General features: G+C 37.0%; 1 pseudogene; it reads right to left on the bottom strand.

Annotated features, from left to right (window-relative positions):
- Positions 1 to 11,805: 11,805 nt before the first annotated feature.
- LOC130903100 (uncharacterized) lies at positions 11,806 to 17,017 on the bottom strand (annotated as a pseudogene).
- Between the last annotated feature and the right edge of the window lie 349 nt (positions 17,018 to 17,366).

Below are 17,366 nucleotides of genomic sequence, written 5' to 3'. Positions count from 1 at the left end.
GAGACACAGAATTTAGGTCTTTGAAAAGATTATCGTAAGATAATAAAATGTAACACTGAACTTGAATAATATTCAAAAACATATATTACCTAGTAGAATATATCAGCTTTAACATAGTTAAGAAAAAACTACTTAGAAAATTTATTGTCGCCTAAATTAATCTTTAAATTTACGCATGCATTTAGTGAATGCGAGGCTTTGCTTCTTTTTTTGCAAGGCTTTGAACTTTTCTTCCGGCTTGGCAGCGTCTTTTTCCACTCGCTAAAGTTTTCCTTCTTGCGATAGACGTTGCTTGCACTCTTATCTTTTTGCCTTTTCTTTCGGTTTTTCTTTACTGTTTCTGCGTGTTACATTGCTGTACTTGTTTTAGATTTACATCGGTGTGTGAAAGGTAAAACCTTTTAATACTGGCACTGTTTATCCTATTGAAAATTAAGTCCAATATTTTTTGCTTGTAATAACTTTCAAAGTTACTTATCACAAAATCAGTAAGTGGTGGTAGATTGTAAGCTTCAATACGCTCAAGAGGAATGTCTTTAAATAATCTAAACATTACCTCAATAAAGTTTGCTAAAGATTGCTAATCGGAATCAATTTTGGAGTTAATGTATTTTGCGTAATTTGAAAAATTGTATTGCGTTTTGAATGTTTCTAAATTTGCATCCAGTTCTAACTAAGTTTTTGAATAGAGAATGTTTCTATATAGCTGGTAATACTCTTGGCGTGATTACTTTGGAATACAATTTTTTTGCATTGTTTAACCACTCCCAAACAGCATTTAATACATGAAATATACAAAGAAGCATAGTTGAACAGGGCCAGTACTTCTGAAGAACTTTTCTCTCATCATTTTATCATGGGTTATTATAAGTCTGGGATTTAATTTGACAGGACTAATTACAATTATATTTTGAACAGCCAAGTCACTCACTTCTTCTTTTTGACTCGTAGCAATAAGGCTTCCCAATGGTATACCTGTAGCAACGGAATATGTCGCAAAAAAGTCAATCTTATGATTTTAAACATCACAGCTGCTGCTGGTGTCCATATATAAAATTTCTGACCATTCCTAAATTTTCTCGCTGATCTACGATTTGGCTAATCTTGAAAGAAACCCCTGTCTTTTTACTGAGATTTTCCTCCAATTTCTCCAACATATTTTCTCCTGCTCTCTCTCCGTAGGTAGTTTTAGAATGTCGCCTCCAAAAATTATCGAAATCGGATTTTTTTGGGACAGTAATAACGATCCGTTGACAAACTGTCAAACTTTTATAATTTATATAAAATAATATTTTATATAATATTTTATACTTCCATTTTAATGTTGAAATTGAAAAATCATTAAAATAGTGTTTAATAATATAAAGCTGTAAGAATGATAAAAATAATATACAATTTCATAAACTTTGCAGCTCCTTTGTTTTTCTTGATAATCTCAAGAACGAGAGGAGCATCTAACTTTTAATTAGAGGCGCACTTACCCACTAAAAAGCACCTAATTTTAAGTCTCGATTGGTTTTTTTACTATAGGACTGCTAGGTTTATAGACCTCCTAAATAGGTACATCAAAAGTATTTCACTTTTTAAATTTCAATATAAATAAAAATAATTAATTTACTGTTCTACAGAAACCTTTTTGCTGATATATCCACAACGTAGTATCAATTCTCTGAATAATAATATTCCGGTGAGCAACCTTCATTCCATTTAAAAAAAATGTCCATGAATATGGTTTTGCTTAAATGTATTATTTTGTATCAAAATTAACAGAAATTAGTAATTTTATTAAAGTTTCAAGTATCAAGATAAAGAATGAATCAATTTTAATCCAATAATTTCTTTTAGATGAATTTTTTAAAAGGGCGTGTAAACTAGGATTATGGATTTTATTTGTGATAGATTGCTTAAATTTAATTCCTCCTCAGGCTTAAATTCTGTTCTTATAATATGATTATCGTCATTTGATGGATAATAATCATAATTATCTGGATAAATATTACTCATATTTCGTAAAATACAAAGACACAACACCAAGAAAAACACAAAAATTAAACTAGAGGCGAGGATAATAATAATAATAATAATAATAATAATAATAATAATAATAATAATAATAATAATAATAATAATAATAATAATAATAATAATAATAATAATGATAATAATAATAATAATAATAATAATAATAATAATAATAATAATAATAATAATTATACCCCTCAGGGGGTCGCACTGCGACTACGGGTGTGGCAAGCCCGAGGTACCCTAGCTAGAGATCCACCCCACTCCCAAGGTGGACTCTTCCCAAAAAACCCCACTATTCCTAGAAGATTTTCCTCCTCCGACGCTATTAGTTTACGAGGGCTAGGGGGCTTCCTACTTTTTTTCCTGTATCCCGGATTGGTTCTGCGTTGTAGTCTGCTGGGAGTGCATCGCCCTGCTTTCGGTTCGTCACCGAAGTAGCTGCTGATGCTGATGTGAGCTAGTCTCTGCCGAGGTGGATGATGGCGCGGGATCGGAAGCCAGCCACTAAGAGGGCCTGATCAGGTAGTATGTATTGAATGTGGAAGTCGGAAGTTCACATCGCCCCGGGCGAGTCTGGTCCGTCTGTGTGTTCCGGGACTGGCTAAGCGAGGATTGGGCCTCAGTGAACTGGGGTAGGCGACAGCCGAGGGTACACCCGTTCTCAATCAACTCGACCCGCCCCCTTACATACGAAGCGCTGGTGACAAGAAATAAATGGATAGCTATAGTTCAAACGACGAAAAAACTGCATTGTCTTTAGAAGACAAAGGACAAAATGAAGGAGATATGACCCCAACAGGGTATTACTGGATGTTTACTACAGACCCTAGTGTTAGGAGATCCTCATTGGCAAGAACACCACCAATGAATCGCAAAGATTCAACTGCCTCTGCCACGGATGATGTTTTTGCTAGCCTAGAGACAAACTCTGGCACACGTCAAGATGACAAGACTGGGAGCCACAGTAACACGGCGTACGAAGCAAGTAGCGACAACAGTGACGATGGACTGGCAAAAAATACCAGTCCAGACAAAAAGAAACGAAAGCGAGACTCACATGGAAAGCATATCCCGGATGATACTAGCCAAGAGATGACTGCTGCTATGACCGCCTTGGGTAGTCTTAATAAAAAAGTCGACGAATTAAAAAATGAAGTCAAAGTGAGTACAAAGACAAAAACTGAAATCAAGGCAATAACGAGAGAGCTCGTAAGCATAATGGCAACCCTGAACAGAAGAATGGATGTTTTAAACATCAGACACACGCAGATGGTGCGAAACAACACTGAGCAATCATCGCCAGGTAAGAGCAAAACTGCTAATAATTTAGCTAAACCAGAGGACAATAATCCTAGCTACGCAAGACAAAGTATAGGAGTCCAAGCTGATGAAACCGACATAAGACGAGAGTTACTCGATCTTACAAATGAAATACGTACCAGGGTTGAGACGCAAATAACAGCAAGAAAAGGATGGACAGGGCTAGAAGAGGTAATACATCTCGAGTGGCCAGAAAGCTGCTACCAAAGCACCGTTGTTACAGAGCTGGGATCGCTTAGAGAGCTTCGAGGAGACCTGGTAATAGTAGCAGACCCTGATATAACCTTGACCACCACTACGGAAAGCGACCTAAAATGCAACTTTCCGGAAATAACAAGCCTTATGTGCGAAGAACTTGAGGAAGGGTGTATTGAATATGTGAGGACGAACACCGAGGTCATACTCAGCAAAGGCAAAAATGGAGCAAGGTCAAGAACCATGTACATGCTGCCGTACAAGGTCAACCCAGAAGGGAAAAACGACATGGGTCAACTATATCAGTTGCTAGGCAAACTGCAAGCAGAGGTTCAAAATCATGGATTGACGGAAATTCAAGTAGTAGCCTTCGGCAAAATTGATAAAATCTACCTTAGAAAGTGCGCAGAAGGTATCTTCAGAGGATCTGAGGTCAAAGTGCAAGTTATTATACCTAGAGATCCAAGCCGACTAGCACCTAAGTCAAGTAAGGGAGGACCAGCGACGACAACAGAGAAGATTATAATCAAATCTGAAGGAAAGCAATATGCTGACATACTCCGTTCGATCAAGAGTAGTGTGAACATAGACGAGATGGGTGTTAAGGTAAAAGGCATTAAGAAAACCGCTAAGGGTGATGTCCTTATGGAGATACTTGGAGAAAAAAATCAAGTAACCGCCCTCAGACAAGCTATAATGGACAAGGATAAAGATACCCAGGTAGAAATTAAAAGAGATGAAGACATTATTCATATCTCGGACATAGACGGAGATATGAACGCAAAACAGATAGAGCAAGATGTCAGGAAAAGCGAAGCAAACGCAAAAGAAGATGACGTCCGAGTGCTCTCTTGCAGACCAAACCAGAGGGGAAACCAAACTGCTACACTTGCGGTCAAAAGAAGAGTGGCCAGCGAATTACTCAAAATGGATACTGTGAGAATAGGGTGGGCACCGTGCCAGTTCCGAGCAAGGGTCAAAATCACCAGGTGTTACAAATGTTTGGAGTTTGGCCACCGCACCAATGAATGCAAAGGAACCGATAACTCGAAGATGTGCCTTAAATGCGGCAAAGATAACCACAAGGCCAAAGACTGTACTAACAAAAGCTATTGCCTAACATGCAAAAAAGACGGTCACAGAGCTGACCAGACTGCTTGCCCTTACTACCTTAAGCTTGTAAAGGAAAAATCAAAAGCAATTAGTGACACCAGACGCAGGCTCAGCACTGCACGCGGTCAAAACTTTAGTGTTCAATATTAAAATACTTCAAGCCAACGTTAGACGTGCCTATACAGCCCAAGACATGGCGTATGCCACCGCAGTTCAGCAAGGTATTGATATTATGGTAACTGGGGAACCGAACAAAAAAAGGACCAAAGAAGCAAACTGGATCAAGGACAGCAGGCATAATGTGGGGGTCCTACTTCTGAATAAAAAGCTTAGCGTAATAAACCACGTAGTCGGAGATGGTCACGTAATTATCAAACTCAAAGATCTTGAGCTGATATGTTGCTATATATCCCCAAACATCAGCATGGAAGACTACAAAACTGAGGTGGACAGTATAATGGAGCACATAACGAACAACAGTGATGCCATTATTCTGGGAGACCTAAATGCCAAGTCCCCAATGTGGGGATCACCTGTAACCGATGAAAAGGGTCAATACTGGGTGGAATGGATCAACGCTCGCGATTTGGTGGTTCTGAATACTGGAAATGAGCCCACATTTATCCGAGGAGATAGCGAGTCCTTTATTGATGTCACCATAGCAACCAATCGTGTATCTCAAAGAGTAACCAACTGGGAGATACTTGATACCGAAACACTGACAGAGCACAGATATATCGCATTCGAAATTAAAGTAGATAGAGCGAAGACCAAAACAACTTCAATAAGGCCCCTTATTGATTGGACCGCCTTTAAAGCCTGCATAGAGTTGCTTACCATTACTCCAGATGAAATGAGACATGAAACAGTAACCAAGCTGATACAGATCTCTCTCTCTCTCTTCTAGCCGTTTTCTATCCTTTGGATATAGGCCTCTCTCATATTTTTCCAGTTTTCCCTGTTCTGTGCCACTTGGTACCAGTTAACTGGTACTTAAGTCCGGCTGTTCTCTTGATATCATCATACCATCTTTGTTGTGGTCTGCCGGTGCTTCTTTTCTCCCCCCAAGGTCTCCATCTTGTTATTTTTCCGCTCCAGTTGGTGTTATTTCGAGCAACATGTCCGGCCCAGTTCCATTTAAGACTACCTATTCGCCTCACTATGTCCTCGATTTTGGTTCTATTTCTTATCCACTCATTGGTTTTATGGTCTTTAAGCGTTATTCCTATCATTTTCCGTTCTATTGATCTTTGATGTACCTTTAATTTATTCAAGATTTTCTTTGTTAGGACCCATGTTTCACATCCGTGGGTTGTTACTGGGAGAATGCATTCCATGTAAACCTTGGTTTTTAGTTTGAGGGGTAGGTTGGAGTTGAAGACGTGTCGCATCTTCCCGTAGGCTGCCCATCCTAGATGTATTCTGTGGTTAATTTCAAGTTCTTGATTAGTTTTACCCAATGTTAATTCTTGACCTAGGTAGATATAAGAGTTCACTTTCTTTATCTGTTGTCCTCGCACATTTATACTCTCTTTGTTTGTCCGTTGGTTTGTCATGAATTTGGTTTTAGAAATGTTCATCTCTAGGCCTACTTTTCTTGCTTCTTGTTGTAGTTCTATAAGCATGTATTCTAATTCTTCACTGTTTGGGGCAAAAATGGCAATGTCATCGGCAAATCTTAGGTTACTTAGTTTTTCTCCCGATATATCAATTCCTCTGTCTTCCCAATGTAGGCTCTTAAAAACGTCTTCTAGCACCAGTGTAAACAATTTGGGTGACACAATGTCTCCTTGTCTAACGCCTCTTTTAATTATGATTTCCTCAGTGTCTTCATATAGCCTTACTTTCATTTTTGAGTTATCATTTAGTGTCTGTATAATGTCAATATATCGTTGGTCTATTCTTGCATTTTTCATTGACCTGATAATTGCCCAAAATTCAACTGTGTCGAAGGCCTTTCTAAAATCTATGAAGGCGATCCATAATGGGATGTTATATTCCGTTACTTTTTCGTTCAGTGTCCTTACGGTGTGGAGATGTTCTATTGTGCTCATGCCTTTTCTGAAGCCCGCCTGCTCATAGGGTTGGTATGCGTCGAGTTTGAATTCAAGGCGGTTTGCTATTATTTTCATAAAAAGCTTGTAGATCTGTGATAGCAGGCTGATTGGTCTATAGTTTTCTAGGTTGCTTGGATCACCTTTCTTATATATCAGTATGACTATCGCGGTGTTCCAATCCTGTGGTATTCTTCCCTCGGTTAGGCATGTATTAAATAATGATTTAAGCTCTCTTATCAGTAGGCTTCCACCTTCCTTCAACATTTCCGGTATGATGTTATCGTCACCTGCCGCCTTCCCGTTTTTTAGTTGATTTAAAGCTTTTACAATTTCTTCCTCTTCAATCTCAGGTAGATCCTCGGAGCCAACGTTACATATCCTGTTTTTATGGTCACTGTTTTCTTTTCTAACATCCTCATTGTCTATTTTGGGCTCGTACAGACCTGTGTAGAACTTCTCTGTTACCTTGAGTATCTCTCTTCGATCTTCTGTTATGTTACCTTGTCCGTCTCTCAATTTGATCATTTCTTTTTTATGTGCGTTTTCTTTTTTAAAGATGTTCAGACCTCTGTTTTGCTGTATCAACTCCTCTATTCGATTTTCTTGATACTTTCGTATGTCCTGCTTGGCCATTTTCCTTGCTGTTTTGTTTAGTTCGGCATACTCTACTGTATTCCTTTTGTTGTCTTTAATGAGCTCTCTCCTTCTTTCCAGTAGCTGTTTGGTTTGTGTTGTAATCTTTTCTATTCTTTTAGTTTTTGATGATACTAAACTTGTAGTTGTTTCTTTCAGTTCTTTTACCAGTCTATTGTTTGTTTCGTCCAAGCTCTCGTGTGATGATGTTGTTTCCTTTGTTAGTCGTTCTGTCAATCTTTTGCTATATATTGACTTGTTGTCTCTTATTGTATCAGGATCTATACGGTATTGCGTGCTGTTGAATTTTTTTGCTCTTTCCAATTTTGTGTTTAATACGATCCTGCACCGGACTAATCTGTGGTCGCTGCCCGTATTAAAGGAATTAAGAACGTCAACTTCTTGGACGATATGTTTATTTGGTGTTAGCACGTAGTCTATTTCGTTTTTTGTAATTCCATCCGGGCTGGCCCAGGTCCATTTTTTGTGAGGTCTTTTTTTGGAAAATGTATTCATTATGTATAGTTGTTCTTTTTCCAGGAAATTTGCAAGCATCGTCCCTCTTTCATTTCGTTTCCCCAGTCCAAATTGTCCAACATACTGTGAGCTATTACACTGCTCTCCTATTCTTGCGTTGAAGTCTCCTATTATCAGCGTGTATCTTGTCTTATTTTCTGTTAGGCTCTGTGTGATTTCATCATACAGCACCTCGATCTCTTCGTCCTCATGACTACTTGTTGGGGCATAGATTTGAACGACTTTAATTGTTATATTGGAGTTAATCTTAAGTGTTATGTATATTACTCTATCTGATATGGCTTTGAGTATTTGAAGATTTGGGGAGATTCGTTTGTTGACAAGAAAACCCACACCACCCAAACTATTATCTTCTCTTCCTTTGTAGAATAGGATATGTCCTGATCTTAGTCTAATGGATTCTTCACCTCTTCTCCTTGTTTCTGATATTCCGAGAATATCCCAGTTTATTCTGTCCAGTTCGTACTGTAGTTCCGTTAACCTTTCCTCATTTCCAATTGACCTAGCGTTATAAGTTGCAATGTGAAGTTGGCAGCCTTGTTTTACCCAGGGATTTTTAGCACCCCCTGCTCTACGACTGGTCTGACCGCTACCTTGGCCAGGGTCGTTCGAGCCGCTGGGCACTGGGGGCCATTGTTTTTGGTATGTCTTCATATGAGAGGGGTTTAGCCATAAAACACCACGTTGGCCAGACGTCTTGGTGAGTGTAGGTTCAGCCGCCCCTAACCTGGGGAACCGTCGCTGTTTGCAGCCGCCCACTCTGGGTCAGACGCTGCAGATTTTTCCTGTTGGTCCACGGGGCGTATTTGATTTCCGCCCTACCACCCATATCTGGGAAGCATTCCCCTATCCGCCACCCGGGGACGCGCTCTCTAGGAGTTACAGGCTCTCCCGAGAGCCTGATACAGATGGCAAGCAAGAACAGCACGCAAAATCGAATTCTAAAGACTGAAACATCATATTGGTGGAATGAAAACATTGTTGAAAAACGGTCACTATGCAACAGATTAAGAAGGGTACAACAACGTGCGGCGAGAAGAAACAACCCAAATCGAGACGATATTGAAGCAATGAAAGAGGCGTACAAGACCAATAGAAGGGAACTCTGCTGCCTAATTAAGGAATCAAAGAAGAAATACTGGAACGACATATGCAAAGAACTCGATAATAATATATGGGGAGATGCGTATAATCTAGTAGCAAAAAAGCTTAATACTCTAAAACCCTATGAGCTTGACATCGAAAAGAAATCCGAAATCGTGGCAGTACTGTTTCCACCCGGAAATGATAAGTGGAGATACCCTGAAAAGGAAGCTCCAGCCCCACCCTTCACAGCAGAAGAGCTAAGGAAGGTAGCCCAAAGTATCAAATGTGGAAAATCACCTGGAATTGACCAAATTCCCCCTAAGGCTATCAAAATAGTAGCAGATTGTGCCCCAGATTGGTTATTAGGCATGATGAACAAACTACTTCAAAAACAGGAATTTCCAAATGAATGGAAAGTTGCAAAGATGGTTTTAATACTAAAACCAGGAAAGCCAGCTGAGTTACCTAGTTCCTACAGACCACTCTGTCTGTTAAATTCTTTGAGCAAGTTACTAGAAGCGTTCATACGGGGAAGACTACAAGATGAGCTTGAAGACAGAGGAGGGTTGCACATGTATCAGTATGGCTTTCAAAAAGGGAAATCCGCGATCCAGGCTGTAGAAGCTGCACTGAATACTGTAACGGAGTTCAAAAGTAGATTCTGCACCCTTGTCACAATTGACGTTAAGAATGCTTTCAACACTGCATGTCACAGCCTGATTATCAAAGAGCTACAAAAAAGGAATATATCGACATATCTAATAAACCTTGTCTCTAACTATTTAAGAAACAGAAAGCTGCAATTAGAAAAGAATAGGGAGGTGGATATTACGTCAGGTGTTCCCCAGGGTTCCGTCCTAGGCCCACTGCTATGGAATGTACTATATGACGGCGTGCTGAGCTTAGAACTAACTCGTAATGCTGTAACAATAGGATTTGCTGACGATCTGGCGCTGATAGTCGGAGCAGAAAGCCAACAGACATTGGTTACTAACACCAACATGTGCCTGGAAAAAATAAATACCTGGATGAGAGACAACAAGCTTGCTCTTGCCCCCCACAAAACTGAGGCAATCCTACTAAAGGGTAAACAAAAGAGGGAGAAAATAAGCTTCAGCGTAGACGGAGTCAATATAAAGCCAGCAAAGAACCTGAGATACCTAGGTATAACCATTGACGAAAGTAGAAATTTTGGCAAACATGTAGAAACAGTAACAAAGAAAGCTACAGAAAGGGTGTCCAAACTTGCTCGGATTATGCCAAACGTAGGAGGTCCTAGGCAAAGCAAAAGAGCAGTGTTGTGTAGTGCTATGCAAAATATTGTCCTATATGGAGCCCCAATATGGCAAAAAGCGCTTATGAGAAAAAAGCACTTTACTACGGTCAATAGAGCACAAAGAGACATGCTGTTGCGAGTAGCCTCCGCCTTCCGAACTGTGTCTGGGGTAGCACTCCAAGTAATTACGGCTACGGTGCCCATTGATCTCTTAGCCCAGGAAAGAACATGCAAGTACAAATCGCTACAGAATAGCAACGAAGCTAGAGAAAGTTCCCTCACAACATGGCAAACTAGATGGGAAGGTGAGACAGTAAAGGCCCAATGGACCAAAAGGTTAATACCAGACATCAAGCCGTGGGTTAAGTGCGAGCACCGCCAGGTAGACTACTACCTGACACAGGTCCTAACAGGACATGGCGTCTTTCGATGCTATGCTAAACGGTTCAGAAAAGACACCACGGATAGATGTATATACTGTGCCGCCGTAGACACCGCCGAACATACCATCTTCGTATGCTACAAGTGGAGAGAGGTCAGAGACAGGACTTACAGACAGCTGGAATGCGAGCTCACTCCAGACAACATTGTAGAGAAGATGCTTGACAGCACAGAGAACTGGAAATTGGTGCAGAACTTGGCTAAGAGTATTCTCAGCAACAAGGAAAAAGATGAAAGGCAAAGACAGCAGAGAGAAAGGAACCCGAACTCCTAATCCCGAGAGGGGAAGGGAGACGTAGGGTAAAAGGAAACCACTGATAGCTCGTCACTCATGAAGTATGTTCCAGGAACGATGCCATAAGTGACAAAAGGGGCCGTAGACGACTAGAAGGACACTCCAACCGTCCGAGCCTCTCTGCAAAGCAGGACTCCGCAGAGGTGGTGAATGTTTCCCAGCAAATTGCTGAGGAAGTGTGACAAGTCGTTATATAAAAAAAAAAAAAAAATAATAATAATAATAATAATAATAATAATAATAATAATCTTTATAAACAACACAACACAAGGTCCTTTCCTGAATAAATTCTTTGTTTTCAAAAAAGGTGGTTGAGAGGGATATAAGGGCGGATGAATTTTTATTTTAATCTAAATCGGAATCTGATTCCGACGAGGACGAATCAGCTCTTAAATTTATTATTAGAGGTTCCACTTGTTTTTCCATTAATTTATCAATGTCCCACATTTTATTTCGAAAAAAGCGGACATGTTGGATTGCCTTACTCCAATTGGTTTGTGTAACATTATTTAAAGCTTTAGTAAATAAAGTTTGGACATCACTAATTTTAAATGTTGTGTTTTTCCTTGCTACCTCACCCTTGATTTGTGCCCATATGAGTTCAATTGGGTTGAATTCACAATGGTAAGGTGGCAATCGTAAAACAATTTTATTTTTCTCTTTGGCCATCTCATCAACGACATATCTTTGGACTAATGGCCGATTCTCTTTAACCAATGCCAATAGTTCTGCCCGCACCATATTGTTTTCAAAATTAATATTTCGTTCCCTTAACCACTGATGTATGTCCGAACGAAATATTTCATTATTCAATTGGTAGTTTAATTTTAAGTTTGAACATACCAGAAATTAAGCGAGTGGAGTAAAGTTTTCAGGGTTGTTTTCTTTAATTTCGGCAAATCTTCATGCTGTTCAATAGCCATCATTATTTTTTGGACAGTTGGCAATTCGTTCATTAAGAAAAAGGAATGTACGATTCTTCTAATCGCCGCCTTCTGTTCGTCATTTATATTATCCAATATGGGCTTGGGTCTAGAATATTCTTTAGGTTCCGTCAAAATGTTTTCCTTGTGTTCTTTAAGGACTCTATATACTGATGCATTACTTGAACCTAAAATAATGACGTAATATTAAGCCATGTGCTTAATTATGATTAATATGATTATTAAGTAATTATGAGTGGTCCCACAACTAATTTAAGAAAAATTGGAAAAGAAATTTACTAAATAACGATATCAGATACATAGAGTCACACTTTTACCTACCACATATATCTCAGTAACTTTATCACTTGAAAAATATGACTGAAATAATACTTCAAAAAAATCACTCGAGTTTAACACAACCTTACAGAACTACCACTAATTCCAAGTAAAATGCATTCAGGTATACGAAGGGATACGAGTGCCAGCTATGAATAACTCACAATCCCCTCTCCAAAAAATTGTTCTCAAGGCGATATAAGGATAGAAAAGCTAAGTGGTTGCTTGGACCGTATGGTGCCGCTAGGCGCTAATGGGTTAATAATTAATACTTACTTAATATTTATCGAGTAATATCTAAGTACTACTACCATCGAAATTTGGTTAAAATTTATACTCAATTATGAGTAATTCAATGAATTACATGGCTGTATTATTGGAGACTTAAGATACTAAAGAGACTTAATAGTCTTAATATCTTTCTAATTTATTTCTTTCCTTTGCACCAATGCACCACAAATGTAAATATTACCATTTTTCCAAGTAAGATATTGTCCTTTCCAAGAAAGCATTTGCCTGTCTCTTGAACTGTACAATTTTATCTCTATTCTCAGATTTTAGCATTATATGCTCCATGGCTCCATAAAATTCTTGATAGAGTTTAGTTTGTAGACTTCTTCGTAAAAAGATCATTGTTTCATGAAGTTCTAGTATTAAAGCTTTATCTGATTGTAATTTTTGAATGGTGGTTTGCAATGTGGAACCAAAATTTACTAAGAATCCTAAAATGCAATGGTTTTTTATGTTAATTAAAGTAGCATTGTTTACCCAAATATGCCTCGGCAAATTCATCTTGAAAAAAAATTTTGTAAAATGGCTGGTAGGGACTCCATTGAAAAAATCAAGATTTTACTGGTTGAAACATCTTTAAAAGCCTTTCTGCTGCTTTCTGCCATCTGGTTGGCACAGTTTTAACAATTCGCTTCACTCAGTTTTTTTCGTGCTGCTTGAAAATTCATTGTAGCATTTAATCACAATCAGTTCAATATTGTATCTAAAATGAATTTTAATTAGACTTTAGATTTTCTTTAAACTTAAAAAAATTCAAAATTGAATATAAATTAACGAATGGTACCATACCTTAAGGCTTTCTGGCCGTTTTTACCAGAATTGTGGACTATATGGCATACACAACTAATGGGTATTAATGCTGTCGTTCAATTTCTTAATTTCTATAAAAACACTTTGGTTTTTGCCAAAATTCACTAACGCATTATCAGCACAATAGGCAGTTACGCCTGCAATTGTTTCTCTAAATTTGTAACTATGCCGTAAGAAATATCCTTAGATTTTTCTGATGGGGACGAGTAGGAACTATTTTCATCTTCAGCAAAGCGTTCATTTTTGGAGGGGATTCTGCTTCATTTGTCTAAAAAAATTCCATATGATATAAAGCACAATAATTTTATCGTAGATTTCGTAGACTGCTACAAGATAGACAGGATAGAAGCCTTATTAGTTATTACATTATTTGCAGTTGAAAATTTAGTTACGTTTAAAATAATTAGAACCTTACCAATTAATTCTTAGCAATGTGATTATTTTTGTCATTTTCCGTGTCCACACACAGCACGGGTGATGGCGGCTTTTCATCTGTAGTTTCACTTAAACAATCCACTATATCTTCATAAACTCCATAATTTTTTTCTAACCAATCTATTTCGTCAGAGGAAACGGAAGAATCCGATTATGTGGCCATTTTATTATTATTTATATAGCTGGACGCCAAAATAAACTCAGACTATCTGATAATGTATAATAAAATAAATAATCTTGGGCTTTTACGACGGAAACAGAGATCCAGCCGATTAACCCGATTAATCAGCTATTGCCTTTTATCTCTTTTTATTAAGGTGGAATAAAAAGAGATGAAACACAACCAGACATCTTGTCAGACTGAAAGGCGAAGAAAGTATTCGATCCGAACAAACAACGATCATTCGTTTAACCTACGATGCTTAAAAAAAGCCCGGAATACTAAAAAGCGTTACCAATAATGCTAAACAAAAAAACTTTATCTGAGTACGTGTAAAAGCGGGACAATTTACTTAAAAAGCGGGACTTTGAATTAATTAATAAAATGCGGGACCGATCAACAAAAGCGGGACTGTCCCCCCTAAGGCGGGACGTCTGGTAACTCTGGTATTATCTAAAATATTCAATTGATTTTGCTTGATGTACTTCTCTATAAAAACTTTCTTGTTATTTCTAGTTTTTTCCATCTGAATCCCATTTTTTGACCATGTTCTGTATCTCTGTGTATGGATAAATAATTCTTTAAATTTAAACCGTTCATTAACAATGCGTTTCATAGAAGCTACTTTCTCCTGCAAAATGCCCAGAGTAATAAGTAAATATAGAAATTAAAAAAAAAACTCCCATTATCTTTTTTATTCAAATTTATAAACTCACACTCAAATTTTAAGCCAATCAATAAAATAATTGAAATAATAATTAAATATCTGCTAGCGTCACTCGACTATAATTTAAACATTTTATCGAAAAGTAATACATATATGTTCACTGCTGTGTGAACTAAACCCATTGGTAAAAAATGAAATAAAAACCAACCATATATATCATATCTCACGTAACAACCTGACCCTATTGTCTTCCCAATAAAAATGTCGTTCAAAGTGAGGTTATGACATTGAGCGTGTCACCTCGTTTTACGTTTCATATCTATTGCTGTGACACATAAATAAGCTACGCATACACGGATAAATCGTTCAAATGATCCACGTCTAACAACAGGGTAAAGACGATAGTCGTTGGCACTATTGTTCCTGTCTAATTTCATTATTCCGTAGCTATATTATAAATTGCTTATGTGAATAAGCAGTTAATGGGTTAGATATCCCACAGTTCAGATTTTATGTTGACAATATCATATATATCTCTATATCTATTATGTATTGAAAATTCAAGTAATAAAAAGAAATGTCTAGATTTCATAATCGTTGGCACTACGTTTACATTCGTCGTCACTCTGCCTTCATAGTAATTGGCACCTCTCGAAATTAGGTAGATACTCACCTAGTATTTTAGAATTAACTATACCTTGTTTTTAAACTAGGAGGAGTAATTTGAAAAACCTGAATCACACCATTAAAAGTTACTAGATTTAGTGAACAGCCCTGATTAAGAGTCTGTTCTGATATTGTCGTGTTCAAAATCTGAATATTAACTTCAAAACGGCTTTTCATTGGCCCAGGTGACAATCATGGAACTGAAATAAGTGAAAAGTCAAAAGGTTATGTTTTTATTTATAAATAATAAATGTGATAACCTGCTAAATAATTATGTGAATAAGTGGTAATTACCGTTTATTTATAATATGAGAGATTGATAATAACATAGCATCAATAGTGATGGCGAAGTAGAAAATAAGTGGAAGAAATTTCCGGGGGTATAAAAAATGCGAGTTACATGATGTGGATTTGAATGATCAAGTTATTAAAACGTTTAAATTCGCAGCCCAATGATGAAACAAAGGTAGATTTCTTCAATGTTTAAACTACTAGCAACTTTGCAGATATTTCCATTCTAATCCTCATGATAATCTCCAGTTTTTTTACTTTCGAAAACGAGTAATGCGTCATTAACAAATCCTTGTTCACATCCAGCATGAAGAATTATGAGACGTTTACCTTTTCCTGATGGGCTTTTAAGACCTGTAGATAATCCTTCGTTAATAGCTTGGGTTTTATTTTTGATATTTGTATCTATCCAAACTTTTGCTTTTGTGTGACCTTCATTTAGCCAGGTTTCATCTAAGAATAAATTGGTCTACCTTCTGACCTGTAACGTTTGATAGATGTTAAGTATTGTCGTCTCCACCTTACAATATCATCACGTTCTATTAAAACACTTTTATGGCTCCTTTTCAAATATCTAAAAATTTATACATACTACATGAATATTTAATACACACTAAATAAATAAAAGATAAGGGATACCCACACACTACCTACTTTTATTTCTATATTTGATAAACATAGGTATATTTAAATATAATGGCCTGCAGATTGTATAAGGGAAAGTTCATTAAAATTTCCTATACTTATGCTAGATTATTTGTTAACATCTTAATAGGCTTGTCTTTATTTGAAACTTATTTTTAGTTTTATTAATTTTATCTACATTAATGTATGAATATGATACACTTTTTAATTGGAGATATTAGTACCTATATGACAAATAATTATTTTTTGACTAAATAGATTATTTAGGTTGGTTAAAAAAATCATAAGCTACAACAAACAAATGGGTAATGATAAAATAATGATGTCCTTTATATAAAACATGACAAAATTACTTACTTGAAATTGATTTCTGTCATAAGTTTGTATAATGATGAACGAGAGATATTTTGTAAATCCGTATTTTTCTCAATTTCATTTAAAATTTTTGTCAATGTGGGGATCTCGTTTTAAAAGAAGAAACTATGTATGATTCGTTGAATGATATTTTTACTAGTTTCATCAAATATTTTAACAAGACCTGGACGACCTCCAGAATGTTTTGGACTAACAACTGTTCCCGTACTTCGATATTCTTTTATCGTACGATATACAAAGCAATCCACAATAACCAGAAATGACGAATGAACAAAGTTTACTGTAAACAAGTACAAAATATTTTTAGGTTAGGTATCATAATACTGGGAGACCTAAATGCTAGAACTGGCAAAGAAACGAAGCATGAGATAATAGGGCCCTACGGTGAAAATACCAGGAATGATAATGGCTCCAGGTTGATAGATGTCTGTCAACATAACTTACTAAGAATAATGAATGGGTATTTTAAACATAAGGAAATACACACATATACATGGACGCAAATAACTAGAAATCTAAGATCAATAATCGACTATCTTATAATGAAACAAAAAACGAAGATAAAAGTGCACAATGTCAGAGTATATCGATCCGCAGAATGTGGAAGTGACCATCATCTGATAAAAGCTAAGTTAATAATGCCAATAATCAAAGACAACAAACAAAAGAATCAACTGCAAAACAGTAAAGATTTAACAGATATAGATATACCAAACTATAATATAGAAAGCCTTATGAACGAGAGCATAAAATTATTATACCAACAAAGACTGGACCAAAACCTCC

This window comes from Diorhabda carinulata, chromosome Y, assembly GCF_026250575.1.
Source record: "Diorhabda carinulata isolate Delta chromosome Y, icDioCari1.1, whole genome shotgun sequence".
NCBI lineage: Eukaryota > Metazoa > Arthropoda > Insecta > Coleoptera > Chrysomelidae > Diorhabda > Diorhabda carinulata.
The sequence above is the reverse complement of the archived record's forward strand: the minus strand, read 5'-3'. Positions and strand labels throughout refer to the sequence as shown.